Below are 12743 nucleotides of genomic sequence, written 5' to 3' on the forward strand. Positions count from 1 at the left end.
GAATACAATATCGCTGGGCGATCCCTGAAGGTGTCATCTTTAAAATTAATGATAAAAGAGAGAAGATTGACTCCATCTTTAAAGCAAAGGAATTTTTGAGATGACAGCTGGGGCCAGAAGCAGAACTCAAAGATGAAGAAACAAAATCGAGTGACTCTGCTACCTCTGGAACGGGGGAGGACTCTGGGGAGGAAGCGGGTGCGGGAGCAAGCAAAACGGTGTATGATTTCAGAGAAAGAAGACAGAAATAAGGGCAGAAGGACTCTGAAAATAGCCCTATGAAAATAAGAAGATGCTCAAGAAGTGTTCTCAAAATATTAAAATTATTAACATTGAAGCAGTAGTTAAAAATAACTCACAAGTATACTGTTATACTAACACGTATTGACTAACATGTAGATTAATACGGAAATGATCTCCTCCTCTTGGGTTTTTAGTTAGTGTGGGTATCTTTTCTTTATTCCTAGTTGTAGTCCCCCTTCCTATATTTTCTGTTGTAGTTATGTAGTCAATTAAAAAACCAATAAAATTACCCTCTTGGGGGTTTCAAAAATAAATAAAATGTGATAAGGGAGACAGTATGATCAATCTTTCAGGATTAACTTTTATGGTAAGACTTTCAGGCTTGACATTGTTAATTACAAAGGAAACACACACACATTCAGTTAGTCTTCTATGGACTGATCATTTAAGTTAAAGCTCTGTATAATGTGTTAATTTTGCTCTTGGTTAAAGCTGTTTTGCTTAAAGGTAGCCCTAATTGAAATGAGTGTGTTTTGGCCATACTTTCAAAGCTGGTCGACCTATCTTAGTGCTGTTTTAAGGGGTTTTGTTTTGCTCTGCCTTATGTGTGACCTGTGAGTTTTAAAACAAAAGTTTATTACAAATGCTGCATCTCTTAATGATTCTATGAAGTTTATCTGGTAGAGAAGATTACATTTTGGTGTAAAAGACAGGTCCTCTGAAGTAACACCCTAATTCTGGAAGAAATTATATTTAGGCTGCTAAGGAAGATATTCTTCCAGTTTCTTTAAAATACTGTATCCATAGTACCATGGTTGTAGCCAGGTGTAGACTGGCCATTATCACCATGGGAGAATTTCCCAGTGGGATGGTGGCCTGCCCCCCACTTGGGTTAGTAACTATTTTAGACATTTCAAGCCATTCCCACAAAATTAGGAAATAGTTTTGAAGTAATTGCCCAAAATATTGTGCAGGGGGGGGGGAGACTGTGAGTTAAGGCCATAAGTGATATATGATCCCCTTTGGACTATCAGTATGGTGCATAAAAATAAATCCCAATATATCATGATTTCTATCACTCACTGGTTGATACCTCTTGGTATCACTATTGAAGGGTATTGTTCAGATTTTAAGTTATGAGTGCTCTTCACTGAGAGAAACTTGGTAACCAATGTTCCCTCTAAGCTGTGGAGTCTTCTGAGCAAAAATTCTACTTTGTGAGCGACTGGCATGAAAGTTGTGAGCGAGTGATTTGGCTACTGCATAAATTAGTTTGCTCTGGAGCCATCCTTCCTGAGCTAAGACAAAAATGTGTGAGCCAGAGGCTGAAAAACTGTGAGCTAGCTCACGCTAACTCAGCTTAAAGGGAACACTGTTAACCCCTGTATACTTCCAAGGACTATGTACTTTGAGTATTGAGGATAGAATTTAGAAGTCAGCCAAACATTTTGTCCTTCTCACATTTTGTCTCTAAATCTGAATGACTGCCAGTTTGCACAGATTGTATGTCAGTTTAAATACAACGAACAGGCATCAGTCTGCTTGAAATCATTCCACCAAAGACTTCTAAAAACTTTAGGTAGTAGGCAAACAGTAATGGTTGTTTCGCATTAAGTTGCTTTGTAGAATTATGAAACAGCTTTTCTTGTGCTTTCAAATAAAATGTTGTCATTCACTAATGAATGGGATACCATCTGTAATAAGTAAGGTTACTTTACTTGTTTTTTCCTTGCAGCAAAACTTCTGAAGGTTTGGAGAAGATAGAAAACTACCAAGGAGTACGTTAGCAGTATAGTAAGTACTGCACGAAAAGAATTAAGAATAATATAAAAGGATTGTGTATATTTTATGAAAAACTAGTTATATAAAAGAAATACAGGGAATGGGAAGAGCAAGATATATGGTAACTGCTTAGTTACATTACACAGATCGCTTCATTTTTGTGAAATGTAAAGTGTATCCTTTGCCATGTAATCAGGAATTTACCAATATCACTGAAAAATATTTCTTCATCTAACAAAGATTGATCTACCTTATGTACATTTGTTTATTTAAAACTATCAGAATTTAGAAAATCGCTATAGTTTTGTAGGGTTGTCATTTGTTTTAGTGACTTATTGTTAGGTTATTTTGTAGAATTATTTATTTGCTGATTTATTTATGTATTTCATTATTTATTTATTTGATTATTTAGTAAATTATTTATCTGATGAATTATTAATACATCTTCATGACAAGCTTTAAATTATTTATAACTTAATTTTGATTTTATTGCTTTTCGACGCTGCATTGTTACTGACTAGTTTTCCCCCCCCTGTCTCCTTACTTGGTTCCTGAAAATTAAAGTATTAGCTTTGAGGCAAGTTTATATTCATTGCAAGACTCTTTAGGTTGGTTCCCCTGCAGATGAAGTACATTTTGTGTAAGTACACATTTTACAAGGCTGTGTGTGACTTGTGGCTGTGTACTTACCTGCTCACATTTTCCTGGTGCTGTTCATACCTATGTAATAATAAATGCTGAAGTCTTCCCATAGGTATCATTTTTTTACAGATGGCTTTTACACTGTCATTCAGAAACTGAAGTCAGTAGTTTTCGAAGCTTCAGAATAATGTCAAGAATCTATAGCTGCCTCTAAAAGATTAGTTGAAATTGTTCTGCACAATACAAAATACAAGGGGGCTACACTTTGCGAATCCTGTACTGTGAGATGTTCTGTGTCTTTTTGTGTACCAGCCTTCAAAAAGCTGACGTCAGCATTGCTCTAAATATTAACCCTACCTCTCATGTGCTCTGCTTCCTGCAGTATACTGACAACGTAGCAATCTTCTGATTTTCATGCACAACGTTGCATCTGGGTGCGGTGGGTAAGACATAGAAGCCTTGTGCTTACGTTATGGATCCAGGTGGTGAATACGTAGTACTGCTGGCAGTGGGCTGTGTGGATATGGAGCCCTTTCCATCCATATGCTCCTCATTGGGCAATTGTAGAGTAATGGCAGTGTATTAGACTGCCCACTCACAGGTGGGTCCTCATTCACAGATTGCAGAAGTGTGTTTCAGGTACATGTACAGTTTTACTGAGGGACTGCGTTGATGTATATAAAGCATGTATAAAGAGTGGAGTGGAAGAAAGGAACATAACCCTACAGTGGGATGTGAACTTGGACACAGTGAATGAAAAATGAAGGAAAAACCTTAGTTAACAGCACAACATTTAGAATGTTGAGGTGATTTGCCATGGGAATAAAAGGAGAAGAAAAAGCCATATTTAATAACAACCCATGGACTGCATGGATTAAACATGGTGCTGGAGAAGTGGGGGGTATCCCCCATCCCTGTTCTTCCGTTTAAACCAGTATACCCTCCCCCTCTTATTTGCCTCATGGGGAAAGGTTACAGTTAACTACCACTGCAGATCTGATTTGTGTTCCCTACCCTGTAGCTGCTGTTAACAGTGAAAAAGGAGATAGGATCATAAATTTTCTTCTGTCCTGTCTAGTTTGACCCTAAGGTGTTCTGATTTGACTGCCTGTTGAAGAAGAAAAATGGGGGGTGGAGCCAGTAAGGAAGAAAATGTAGTTTTATTTTAAGCCAATGTTACATGTGTTTGAGTTAAAACCAAAACAAACCAACATCTTACTATGAACCATAATGGTGAGTGGAATAGGTTTGCATACATGAATGTATATGTTTGTGTGTTTATATTACTTGCGTAGCTTCAGCAGTTATAAATGTTTTACAATTAACTTTTAATTTACTTTTTTGATTTAGTATGTCTGCTGATTTTCCAATTCGGGTTTTCTTTGTAGGGCAAAGTGGCATAATCTCTATGCAATGAGCAGTATAACGATGAAGGCAAAGCAAATTTTCCTGTAAATGTGCCGTGTGCACAGCATGGCCTTTATTCTGTGTTTAGTGCTTGAAATGAATTACTATATACTTTAAAGTTTTACCACGACATAGGAAAGGATGCAGTGTACATTTCAAGTTGGGATGCTGTTGAAATACAGTAGAAATGGCCTCTGTAGATAGATTTCACTATAGAACTTAAATTATGCATGTGTATATCCAAATTCCTTATTTTGAAATATTGAATGTATGAATATTTAATTAGTATCTTGCTTTAGTATCGTTGTATGCTTGCCTTAAAGGAAGCTGTTTCCTTTGATTTATATACATGGATAAAAACTTGTGTACAATATGTATCAATAGCTTTTCTCTCTACTACTTTAGATGAAAAGTTTTAGATAATGATGGCTTTTTAAAGCTTTGCCAAAGTTGTGTACAATATGTGATACCTTTTTGGACACTTTTCTTGTATTTCACATTATTTTGCCTTTTAGTACTGATCTTTACAACATCTCCTTATACATATTTGAGTTTTTGTGTGCCTCTTGGCTGAATGTTCCGCACGCCTCCACAGCCTTTTGCTCCCTGATGTGTCACTCACCAGGAGCCTCTACCCATTCATGCCTGCGATGTCTGAGTCCCTCCCTTCCCTTTCATCTCGCACCGCGACGGAGGATGATGAGGTTTCTGCTGGGATGGAAGCAAAACTGCACCACTTGAAGCAAAGCCTCACTCCAGCCTTCAATGGGCTGCTTACGGGGGGGGGGGAGCGAAGCGAAGCCAAGCTGGGAGGCCCCTTTCGTCACCCAGGCGCCCTGCCTGTCCCTCACCCACTGCTGGAGTGCAATCTCGCAGCCCCCCCCACATGGAGTAATGCCCGTGCAGACCTCTGACCCCTGCCCCGGCTGCTGCTTCCCTTTCCTTGGCTGCCCACACTCCCACTTTGCAGAGCACCACTTCTGGGGGGGGACACCAGTGGGACGCCACCGAAGCTCCTCTGCAGACAACGTCAATCTCCTCCCAGCCTGTCCCATCCTGGAAAGCGCCACTTCTTTGCTCAGAGTGGCCGGCCTCTGAGCACGCCTGGCAAGCTGATGATAAAAAGACTCCTCAAGCCCGGTCCATTTGCCCACAGCCTCTTTCTAGAGCTTTGTCTCCATTTCCACAATGGGCCTTCTTCCTAGTATATTTATAAAGGTCAGATCCTTTACACCATTTAGAAATGTTATGATTTCTGATCTATAATTCAAGTCCAGCTTCTCTATCCAGATTTATTTCATTTTAACCTTTTTATTTGAAGTTGGAGATACCATTGATACTAAATGCTGCCAGTGTATTGTCACTAGCTGTAATACAGTGAAACATTTCCTGAACTACAGCAGTATAAAGAAGCATATGCACTGGCCCTGAGAACAGCTACTTTATAATTGTGGCAAGTGAAAGGTCACATTAAACCAAGGTCGCATTAAACAAAAAGATTCTGTTCCATTCCCATACATTTGCCATTTGAATTATGGAATAGCTACTTGGACCTTCCATTGTGTATCTCTTTTTGAAAGAAAGTACTGAATTCAGATAATCTGCTTTTCTGGTTAATAGCATTTGAATTTGAGTGCTGGATGTAACATTAGTTTTAAAACATTTATAATATTACTCAAGTAACACTTAATTCCATACTTAATCGGGGCGGGGGAATACACTGCACATCAAAATTTGTTTTCAAAGCAGCACTGCTGCCTCCCATACACTGAAGTAATGTATGACTAATCTCATCCTCAGTTTAAGTAGCATATTGGGGTGCCAAAGAAGGAACTGAGGTTAGGTAGCATATTGGGGTGCCAAAGAAGGAACTCCCCCCCCCCCAGCTGTTTATCTGGAACCAGCATTGCACTTTTTTGGCAGGGCCATTCTTTATCCTAGAAGCTTTATTCTAATATTATTAGTTAAAGATATACTTTCCAGCACTAGTAACTTTCTTAGGTTCTTATTGTGGGGGATTTGTGTGTTACTGGAATAACTATGTTTCATTGTAATGATGTAGCTATCTAAATTATTTGTGCAACACATCTAAGAGCTTCAGAGGCTCCCTCTGTTCCGCTGGGGCAACTGGGGCACAGAAACTCCCAGTAATTGCTAAACAATAAAGCAGATCTTTGGAGAAAATAACTCAAGCCCAGAGCTGGACAATAGTAGTTCTTTTTCATAAGATAATTACATGTGTGTTTTATCTCTTACAGTTTAAATGTAAACTGTAATTTTGCAAACTGCAGTATTTGATAGTTCAGGAACCTGAAAAGGTACTGTTTACCAACTGTAAAAGAGGAACAAACATCTGCATGCTTGTTTAATAAAATCTTTTAGTCTTCCATCCCAATTGGTAGGTCTACGCTCCTTATGAGACATTAGTCTCCTGTCTTTTATTTGTTTCTGAAACTACCAAAACATTGCATTGGGTTTTGTGAAACAGATATCAGTTAGGAAATCAGTATTTTTATGTAGATGCTTGTGTCTATAGGTTCTTAGCATTTTTAAAGGTTGATCATGTGGATCAGCCTAAAATATGAATAGGCTGTAATCTGGGCAAATCAATCTTGTACCCAAACTCCTAAATCATTTTTGCTAACCTTTGAAGGATTTGGGTGACTGAAAATTGCTGCCCAGTTCATCTCTTCAGTGCCCTCTGACTTTTATTGTATTGTTTCTACCATTTTCTCTCTGCTGTTGCTTTTTAAAAAAACTTGCCCATTTTAAGTGGCTGCTGCATGGACGCTTTCTGTTACCCAGCCCTAGAAATCCAGGTCTGTAGGTGATGGTATTTAATATTTTATTTCAACTGTTGCTTTTGTATTTTTGAGGTAATGGTAGCTTTTATCTCAATGGTTTGAGAAGTAGTTTATTCTTGAAATTTAATATTTAAGCCAGCAGAGCACAGAGATGATTTTTCTGACTCTGCTTGGCATGGCTGTCTTTGGAAAGTTACATTATAATACATGTCTGCTTTATGAAGTTTTATTAGAAATGGGCTGAACTGCAGAAATTAATTTAATTCCCACAGTGTCATTCTTGAATTCTTCAATGTCTTTTGAGGTTATGCTCCCCTCCCCATTTATGTTGTGTTCTGTACACAAAAAACATAGAGCAGTCATATTTGTTCTACTGAGTTTTGGCAAGTTGTGGTAAATGTTTCTTTGATACTCTAAAGCTGCAATCCTGAAGACACTATTCTGGGTATAAGCCTCACTGAATAACATGGGACCAACTTTTCCATAGTCCTGTCTAGGATTGCTTCCTAAAGTACCTACCATCTCTAGGCATATTACTTAAGACACAGGCCCAGTGACTTGCAGTCTGTAAGATTGAATTTTCAATGAGAGAGTAGAGGAGAAAAAAGGAAGAGAAATTTGAGTATGAGTAAAGAGATGATTTTAAACATCAAATGTTGTAATAGAAAGAGGCAAAAAGTTTTTAAAAATCTGGTCCTTGGAGCACCAAGGGAGAAATGGCATTGTGGAGGGGGTATGAAAGAAAAGGATATTAAAGCAAGCACGAAGAGAGATGATAAATATAAAGCTCACACCTAGATAGTAAGTGTGAGCTTTATATTTTTCAATATAAATACTAAGATTACAGAACTGAAAAGGTTTCATATAGTTGGAAAGATTTGACAAAATGAGCTTTTATGATTCAGTAAAGTTGGTTGTAAAACCCAGTTCTCCATTTTTCAGAAAGAGAAACTTTTCAGTTGTGTTTCATGGTGTACATGTAGTAGACCATGAGTTACACATGTGACTTTCTGCAACATGGGAGATTCTTCTTCCAAAGAAAAAATGCCCGTCTATCTTCCTGAGGCAGAAGAAATGCTAATGAGGCCATTCTGTCTTTCTGAGAGGGGATGTGCTGAAAAATTATCAGTTTGATCAAGTGAAAGGTCACTATCATTTGCTTTTGTAATATCTTTAATGACAACGCTGTCTAAATAACCCTTGTGCTTTAACCTGTTGGTACCAGCAATGCTACAGGAAGTGTGAAAGTTGCATTCCATTCTTTTAGGTGCCTGAAGTGAGAGTTTGTCTTTGGACAGTTTCCCATTCCTGGTGGGAGCAGAAAGACCAAATGAACAGACCACAGGCCTCAGCAGATGTCCCACCTTTAACCACCACCTATCTCTAACAATAGACAAAGGGTAGTTGCCAAAATTCTGAAAAGAGCTAGCAATAAATATGTTTAAGATGGAAGAATAATGAAGTAAAGAGTGCCAATGTGGAAAAGAATAGTACCAATCATGAGGGTGAGTGGAATTGTCAAGTCAGTCAGTCAGTCAGGCAGGCATTTATTACGGCAACAAGCCATAGAACACACATGCTGAGTGGAATTGATTAAATAAAGTAAGGAGAGTAGACTGCAGTACTGAGCAGAGGCAATAGTACAGATGTTATAGAGATGAAAGGCGCAAGTTCAGTTTTGAGGAATTTAGTTTTAAAAAACAAAATAGGTTCTACCTGCAAATAACTGAAAAACTGTGGTGGAGATATGTGTTGAGAAAAAAGAGAGAAGAACCTGTAAAAGAAAAAGAGAGCTGAACGTCATCTGCCTAGAAATTATATTTGGGATTAAGAGAGAAGACCATTCAAGACATGTGGGAAAAGATATATAGTAACCCAAGGAACCCAGGATAAATTCTGTCAAAAAGATTACTTTCTAGGTTGAATAGTGCATTCTCCTAGGCCCATGATGTTGGATAGTGTCCTGAACTATGTTAGTGCATAAGACCTGTGCACTTGCGTAGAGTGGCCTTGGGCATTTCCAGTGTATTTCCAAAGAGTTGTCAGGTCTGTTTCAGCTTGGTTCTGTCACAAGCAGATCTGCAAATCTACAGCCAGATTTTGGTTAACGTGGAGCTTGGCAGCATCCCTAATCTCTGTCATTTGCTTTGTGGATAAGAAAGTGTCTTTGGCATGAGACAACACTATTTCTTGTTATGCCGAAATTTGTCTTTTGTTTCCTAATGGATCAGTTGTTTTTAGCAGGGCAGTTGTCCCCCGTTTTCATTCAGTCTACAAGTGTATGTTTAAAGTATACAATTCCAGAGGATGTGCCAAAAAAAATAGTTTGATTACTAAATTGCTGAATATGGTATTCATATAGTTTCCCTGGCATATCCATATACGCATAGGATTTGTGTATTGAAAAAAAAAGGTCTACATATTTACAAGAGAAAATACCAGACAGCACTGTTCGTTGATCAGTAAACATTAACTCTTGTCAATGTGATGCATTGAGAATGCATCCCACAATACAAGAACTCATGGGCACTCCACGAAATTGCTGAGCGGTTGGGTTAGAGGAAGGTTAAAGGAAGTACTTCTTCACCCAAAGAGTGATTAACACATGGAATTCACTGCCACATGAAGTGGTGGTGTCTACAAGCATGGACAGCTTCAAGAGGGAACTGGATAAACATATGGAACAGAGGTCCATCAGTGGCACTGGGGCAGGTGATGCATGGTATTATTAGTGCTTGGGGGGGCAAAAGGGGGAGGGCTTCTAGTGTCCTGGCCACACTGATGGACCGCCTGATGGCACCTGGTATTTTTGGCTACTGTGTGACAGAGTGTTGGACTAGATGGGCCATTGGCCTGATCCAACATTGGCTTCTCTTATGTTCTTAAGAATTAAAAGGTGCATTTTATATATCTTTACTTTACTTTACTTTATTTATTTCGGCTTACATGACCAGAAGTCTTAAGCACACTTATGCACACATTATAAAAGTACCATTCATACAGTAAAAGAAAAAAATAAAACATCAGCACTATTTTAAAAAGCTCAATCATAAGCAATAGGGTGTGTTGTCCCAATATGAGTGTATTACACTAGCTGGAATCATCGGACAGGATAAATCCTCCAGCGGGTACCCACTACATCAAATCAGAACGGTTTGAACTTTCCCCTCCTTTTTCCTTTTTTTTTGCCACCAGGGCCAGAAATAAGGCCACTGCTTTGGTAACTGAATCCACTCTATCAGATAAGAGAACAGAAATTGACCAGGGAAGGGGGGGGGAGATTTTCTTTTATCAAGATAGGTATAATATACTTCTGCCTCTCCATACTCCAGTTGGGGCAAGCTAGCAATATATGATCCATCGTCTCCACCCTACCTTGATTACAGTTGCATAACCGTTCAGAGAACGGGATGCCATGAAAGCGGCCCGAGACTATATTCGATGGGAACGTATTCAGTCTAGCCAACGTGAAGGCTCTACGAAGTGCTGAACTCTTGAGAGTGTAGCAATAAGTGGGGATCACAACCGGCGGTGGAAGGCCAAGGGCTAGACCCGAACAGGTACGCCGAGCTCTACACAATGTACTGCTGAAGTCCACTTCCCTTAATTTAGTTTTTGTGAGTTTAAGGGCCTCCTTTTGCTGTAGGGAGGTAATACCAATGTTCAAGGATTCTAATTTGGACTCAACTAGCTTAGTTCTATTACTTGTGTGAGTGTCCCTCTGAATCAAGTGAGCGAGGCCTGGACCACTAGGGAGCACCCCTCTATTTTCTTTATTGATAAACAGTTTAAATGCTAACTGCAATGCTCTTTTGTCAATTGAAGGCTGTGCGAATTCCACCCTAAGGGCCGTGCCTGCCACACATCTCGGCACCGCTGCGATGTCTCTAAGGAACATGTGGAGAGGGGAGTCTAATTTTTCTGATACACCTTCTATCCAAACTCCACAGCCATATAAGAGTTGTGGGACAACTTTAGCATTAAAAATCCTAATAGCTGCCGGAATATGTTTGGCCCCTTTTGAGCAATAAATTTTTTTTATTACTCTAGATGTGAGACTTGCGGCCTTCAAAGATGCCTTGACATGTGGGGACCAAGATAAGTTATAGGAAAAAGTGATTCCAAGATATCTATAAGAAGAGACTTTTTCGAGTTCCCCCCCTTCACTTTTAAGGATTTGGCCCCGGTGTAGGCGGATCGCGAAAACCTCAAGACCTTAGATTTAGAATAGTTAACTACTAGTTCCTCTTTGTTACAGTAGGTAACATACGCATTAATTAGGGATTTTAATCCCACCTCTGTTCTAGAAATGAGCAGAGCATCGTCCGCATACAACATTTTATATATTAGAATGAAATGAGGTAAAGTTCTTGCTGATTTGCTACTCCAGGTTAAATTCCTAAAAGCCAATGAGGTGTAAAATAGTCCCCCCCCCCCCCGAAATATGTTTGCTGCAGTGATAAAGAAGAGAATTGATGGCTTTCTGAGAAGGTGTGGTGGTGGTGGTGGAAAATTTCTCTGATAATTGCTTGTACGAAACCTGTATGGCTTTAAAAAGGGTAAACATTTGTTCTTGATTGATGTGAATGTCCCAGGAGAAGAATGTTGTGGAAACTGTCTAGTTGAGAGAAAAGAGCATGAACACAAGCAGATTGTCATGATATGTGGACTTGTGGGTATAGCTCTGGCAACTGAGGTGGACAGGTAATCCTTTGAATGTGATAAACTTTTTGAAACTTAAGGCTAAATACAAATGTATTACAAGTTTTTTTCCCCTATGAGGTTATGCATATGCTGTTGAAATCATTGAGGTTTCATGTGCGCATAACTGTGTGGAAAAATCACAGACAATAAAAACTAGATACTACATCCAGGATTGCAGCCATTATTTTTAGTATTTTCATACTTTAATGACAGAGGTTTGTTCACTTTCTTAGCAAGTAGGCTGTTCCTCATATCCTTTTCTTTGGAGCTTATGTAGATATGAAATTTCTCTCAAAAATTAACTTTCAGGGCTTCAGTTTCATGACTAATTGCATGAAAAGCCTTTTTATCAACAGCAAAGATGCCCCCCAATTAACTGGGCAGCACATTAAGAAATACTTTGGGGAAACTGGTTCTGTTGTTGACTTGCTCTTACCGTTAGAAAGTTTCTCCTACTGTTCACAAAATTAGTTCTGCCTACAATTTAAGCCCCTGAATTCTGGTCTTGCCCTCTAGAGCGCTCTTTCATGTGATACCTTTTGTGTACTTGAACACAATCATGATTAGTTTACTATAGGGATATAGACTTTGTTTTAGAAAGTGACTTTTTAAGCAATTAACAATGTTTTCATTTAAACATTAAAAAGCTCACAATCCATCTAGCCCACATACATATAGTACTCCTATTATTAGCACTGCTGCTGCTTTTTGTTAAGAAAAATTAACATGCTATGGTGTCACTCTTATGTATAGATGACTAACAGTAAATAACAAACCATCTTCTTTTTGAATTTTTCTCCATGGGGGAGCAGATAGAGGATACCATGCTCCCACCTGGATTACGGAAGCCAAATGCAGAATCTGATTGGGAACTGACAGGTTTTAACTCCTGTCAGGAAAAAAGAAACCCAGAACTACATATATGGCATACAATTTGGCCCTAATATATAGATGCTTTCAATCAAAAGACACTCTTCTATAAGCAGTTGGCTTTAATTGCCCATCCATATATGATTCATCACCTTAAGAAATCTGGAGTTTCAGGTACCATTTACACTTTCTACAAGTGTTTCTTTTGGCCAAACTTATTTATTTTCCCCCTCTACACTAAGCCAACTCAGATTTGGATGGCTCAGGCTAGTCCAGTTTCATCAGATCTCA

General features: G+C 38.8%; 1 protein-coding gene across 1 annotated transcript in view; it reads left to right on the forward strand.

Annotated features, from left to right (window-relative positions):
- TBC1D5 (TBC1 domain family member 5) overlaps positions 1-12743 on the forward strand; it is a 271575-nt gene that overhangs the window by 23958 nt on the left and 234874 nt on the right. Inside the window, exon 2 of the mRNA XM_015426945.1 lies at positions 1979-2037. The gene's annotated coding sequence lies outside the window, so the exon portion shown is untranslated. The remainder of the gene's footprint in view (positions 1-1978; positions 2038-12743) is intronic.

This window comes from Gekko japonicus, unplaced genomic scaffold, assembly GCF_001447785.1.
Source record: "Gekko japonicus isolate JY-2015 unplaced genomic scaffold, Gekko_japonicus_V1.1 scaffold162, whole genome shotgun sequence".
In the NCBI taxonomy this organism is placed as follows: Eukaryota; Metazoa; Chordata; class Lepidosauria; order Squamata; family Gekkonidae; genus Gekko; species Gekko japonicus.